The 4,904-nt window shown below is 41.0% G+C and overlaps 1 long non-coding RNA gene across 1 annotated transcript; it reads right to left on the bottom strand.

The window, feature by feature from the left end:
• Positions 1 to 2,098: 2,098 nt before the first annotated feature.
• On the bottom strand, positions 2,099 to 2,764 carry LOC118560559. Its single transcript, XR_004929442.1, has 3 exons — positions 2,724 to 2,764; positions 2,298 to 2,626; positions 2,099 to 2,226 (listed from the first exon to the last, which is right to left on the bottom strand). It is a non-coding gene; the product is annotated as an uncharacterized LOC118560559 (long non-coding RNA).
• Positions 2,765 to 4,904: the final 2,140 nt, after the last annotated feature.

Raw genomic sequence — 4,904 nt, 5'->3', positions numbered from 1 at the left:
ATCTGAGTATTGGGAGAAGATGAGGAAAGTGTGCCCTTCTCAATAGTAGTCACAATAAATCGAACAGTGAGAGTTCTCAAACAGGGAACACAGCAGCAGCCACACGTAACCAAAATTGCCAAAAACACTGACAGAGAAAGCATCATAGAAATAATCAAATTCTTCCATTTACCCAGAGCCTGTGTCAGCCATTTATCCAAAGGATTGTCTATTCCTGATTGCTCGTGCATTGTTTAACGATGCACGAGCAATCAAACCTTCTAAAGCTTTAGTCACCAACCCATCCGGTGCTGTATTATTAGGAATGAACGTACAACACATATCTCCAAACATGGCACAAACACCCCCTTTTTCCGCCAAAAGCATATCCAGTGCCATCCTATTCTGAACAGCCATAAGAGAGGTAGGAGCTAATTGTTCAGCCAGACCCTCAACGGCATCACTAGTCAGATTAAACAAACGTAACGCATTATAATGTATGTAATTAATTCTATCAACATTCTTATTAGGAGTAATCCAAAGGAATATGGATTCAAACCCTGCTGCAACCTGATCTGCCAACTTATATCTGTCGGGAACTCCCCTGGGCACGCCGATCGCATCTATGTATGTAGGAGAATTACGTGCCAAATCAAAATCAGAACTGCGCTTAATTCTATGTAACAAGTGTTCCTGGTTTAACCCTGGTCCCATTAACAACAGTAGTGCCACTAACCTTACCATGGCACACACACCCACAGAGCCAAAAGGGATTCGGACAAACAACTGTTTTCCGCCACAATAATAATACAATCCAGCTCTTGCCCAAGTTGCGATATCTTGCACAGGAAACACCCATTGACACCACTCAGGTGGAATTACTCCTACTTTTGACGTAACCTCTGTCCATCTCGCTGTGAAATTAAAACACACATATTGCTTAGTTTGATTACCAAGAGTAAAGGGCCCAGGTATAGTGTCATTGTTTATAGGAGGGAAAAGATCATGATAGTATTCACACTCCACCGAGCTGCCCATTATCAGTTCTGAAATGCAGTCATATCCTGTCGGATCCTCAAAAGGAAATAAAGGTGCTGGTTCTGTAAAAATTGGCCTAGCCGCGGCACATGCTACACAGCTCTCAGCCGTATACTGTCTGGCAGTCTGAGCCATCCAAGAAACCCACAAATTGCGACTTATCCTCCTGAAGAGGATAAGTCTCTCCCCCTTTGTGATGAAATAATCTTTTCACCAGAAGTAGTCGCATTATGTAGAGAAATTTTAATCAAACCAACAGGCCTGTCATCCCGTGAACCTGCTCCAAGGACAAGATAAAATCCTGACGGACTAATACAAGGTTTGGGCTTAGTAACTCCACTACTATATTCAGAATAAACCCCAATGTATGCCCCAAAATAAGGATTAATGTTCAACCCAGAAATGGTCAGGATAATGGGATTAGCACCTTGTTCTACCTGATGAGGACCTCCAGTAATGGTTAATGCCTCTTGTAATAATTTATCAAAACCACCATGGCGAACCGGAACAGCCTCATTTCCGGTGTGCCACCTCATATAAACCCAGTAGTAACACCAAGGAAAAGGAGGTTTTGGAATACCCTTCAGCAACACACAAGCATAAACATCAGATTCCTGCCAGATTGATGTGTCGCCTCCACAACTTACCACTGAACATAGATCAAATTCAAATACAACCCTTGTTCCTAATGTGTACCCTGGTGAAATGTTTTTTTACTTTATTGTATTTCAAGTAAGTTCATATTTCCAATAGTATACTGAAAATGTACTTACACAAATTGTACTTTTTGTAAATATATAAAAAGTATATTAACATCACGCTTTCATGCTAACACTTTTAACACACTTTAAAATAATTACATTATATTACACTTTATAGAAATATATTATCAAAAAAGTATACTTTAATTGAAAGTTATGTGTAATTTCTAAAGTGTATATATTTGAAATTTGTTTTTACGCATATTTTTGATGTATTTTAAAATGTATGCTCATAATTGTCATTGTAACGTTCACTGAAAGCATATTTTAAAAGTACACATTTTAATATCGACACTGTAATTGTCATGGTTTTCAGATGACGAGTCCACATGCAGATACGATCGGGAAGCAAGGCACAGTTTTAAGATGTTTATTTAGGAAACAGGCCGGTATAACGGACGGGACTACAGGCAACTTCGGCAGGGTCAGAACGTCACGGCTGGAGAGACTGCAAAGAGAAGGAGAGTAAGTGACTCTGAAAGGTGAACCAGGAGAACTACTAGAAGCTGCGCTGCTTACCATAAAGCTGGGCGGACCTAACCGGGGAGAAGTAGCGCCGAGGGAACTCTGTGATCCTACTCTGTTGGTGTTAGGCGGCTAGTGGCAGAGGGCGGCAGATGTTACTGGTGAGGGATCCAGAGCGAGCCTCCTCGGCAGTGGGTGACAGATGGATTGACCAGAGTGAGAGAAGAGCCAGCAGAATCCGGGAGGGGGAATCTCAGGCCCTGCTGGGTAACATCCAGGGAGTATGAGGGGAGCGCCAGAGCAAAATCTGAGCAGGAGGATTCTGTAGCTCTGTTTCTTCGGACAAGACGTCAAGACAGGTGAGTGCATCCAAGCACCAAAAACTGTGACAAAAACAGGGAGATCCAAAATTAGTCAAAGTTCAAAGACGAAAAACTCACGAGCAGGTTTTCAGGAGTTGGGTCACAGGCCACATCGTACCACGACTGGTTAAGGCTCTGGCGTCTTCCATCTGTCAGCGCTCTGCTTAAGAAGCCAGAGGAAGCCGCCTGCAACGAGGTGCAGGTGTGGGCCACGCCCCCTCAGTCAACTAGGCACACCTGAAGAGTAGAATTAGAGCAGAACAACACAGAGAACCCTGACAGTAATATTAAGTTTGAGTGCATTTTAAGTTACATTTGAATCTAATTATGAAGTGAAGTTATTTACGCTTGTACTTCAGGTAATTCTTTTGGAAAGTGTTCAATAGTATAACTACAAAAATGCACTTAAACCCATTTATGCAATTTTGTGCTGTATGTAAAGTACACAGAAAGCAATTATTGCAGTTGTTAGTAATGTTTAATAGGTTTGGCAAAAAATATGATACATCTTACACACAAAACCACATTAAACAAAACACTAAATGTTTACTTCAAAAGTACAGATGCACAAAAAATGCCAGTGTTCTGCTGAAAAGCAAGTGGTTTAAAGTTGGTGCAGTGCTACATTATGATCTAACAAATAGCATAACCCACATTGCAACAGAAAAGTTAATACTGGCCAAATTGCATGCAAAAGAAATAAAGTTAACACATTACAATTGTCACAAGTGTTCAAAAAAGAACATTTCATTATTATTGTTTAATGGATCAAAGCAGGGCTACTGCAAACAAGACCAATTGGTGAGTGCACATATTTAAAAGTCGCTGACAGCACTTCATGCGTATAGGAGTGATATGTGGAGGTCGTTTGGTTGATGTCTGTAGTAACTCCCCAAGAATTTTAGTCTCTTTCAACATTGTTTGGAAGTGGAATGACATAAATTTTGTCCTTGGACTTAACCATTACACATTTACGTTTAAGTGATTGGGGATGCACAGCAAATACATTATGGGTGTGAGACACCTCATTTATAAATGTGGATGATATGTTTAACTGAGCATCTCTACAAACCTTTCCTCCACTCTTGGCAAGCTCTTTTACTAATATACAGAAGTTTGTGGATGTGGATGAGGCCCCATCATCAGATGTAAAGGCCACCAGGGTCATAACTTCGCACAATGTTCCATCATCTAACTGTACAACTGAATTATTTCTCTTTTTAAGAGTTCTGTTGTTATATGAATGATAGACCACACTGCTACAAATGAAACGGTCATAAAATAAACCTGAATGAACTGTCACTCCTATGAAACTTTCAATAGCCATCCTCTGCAACACAGATGTGCTACCTTTCTTCGGGCAGCCAAAACCTCTGACATTATGTTCAAACTCCTTTGATTTCTTTCTTAAGCTAGAGGTACTCTGAAGTTTGTCAAATAATGCCTTTATGCTGTCATTAGCATTTGCCATTGTAGTCCCTGCTTTTGTTGAGAGATCCCTCCACCGAAGAAATCTATTCACTATTTGTGTTGGCACATGTGTTGTTCCACTGAAAAACCTAAGCAAAGTACCATTAAATGATTCAAATGGAAACGTGGATGTTGCCCACAGTGGTCCCCAGTTGTGCACGCTTGCTGCCAAGTGCATTAATAAATGCACATTGAAAGAAGCATTTGCAGCACCATAAAGTTTCTCAAAGTTAAGTACAAACTTTCGCAGAGCTAGTTCTGCCATATCCACATGTCTCACTTTAATGGCATCCTGAAGAAGAGTGTGCATTGCAAAAACTAATAATAAAAGATGATTCCAATACTTCTTTTTCAGAATGCCATTCAAAACAGGCAATGCATAAAACAACAAAAATGACCTCCACTCAGATGCTTTCCAGAATTTTCTGTCTTTCACTGATCTTGGTGCCCTTGTGACCTCCACAGGTGGGTTAATGGCTAGCAATTCCTGGTCTATATCACTGACCGTGCCGCCCAAGTACCAGTCTTCATTATGGTGCTTACTGTCTAGCCACAGAGATGCGATCTGTTTAGTGACACCTAGGCAGACACTGTGTTGGTACTCAGGAATAAATCCAGTGATAATTTTGAAGCTCTCAAGTTCCATTAAAGGGGATGGGCCTTTCACACCCATTACTGGATTAGCAGGTGTCGCTAGCATAGCATGCCGAAAATGATCCATCTCTGTCCTTAAAGGTGGTTCTGGGGTTTCCCAGACATAGGGGCCACCACCAGTGTGAAGGCAGAAGTCACACCCATATTTGCCGTTGAACTGTTTTGTGTTTCTCAG

This window comes from Fundulus heteroclitus, unplaced genomic scaffold, assembly GCF_011125445.2.
Source record: "Fundulus heteroclitus isolate FHET01 unplaced genomic scaffold, MU-UCD_Fhet_4.1 scaffold_45, whole genome shotgun sequence".
NCBI classification, from domain to species: domain Eukaryota; kingdom Metazoa; phylum Chordata; class Actinopteri; order Cyprinodontiformes; family Fundulidae; genus Fundulus; species Fundulus heteroclitus.
The sequence above is the reverse complement of the archived record's forward strand: the minus strand, read 5'-3'. Positions and strand labels throughout refer to the sequence as shown.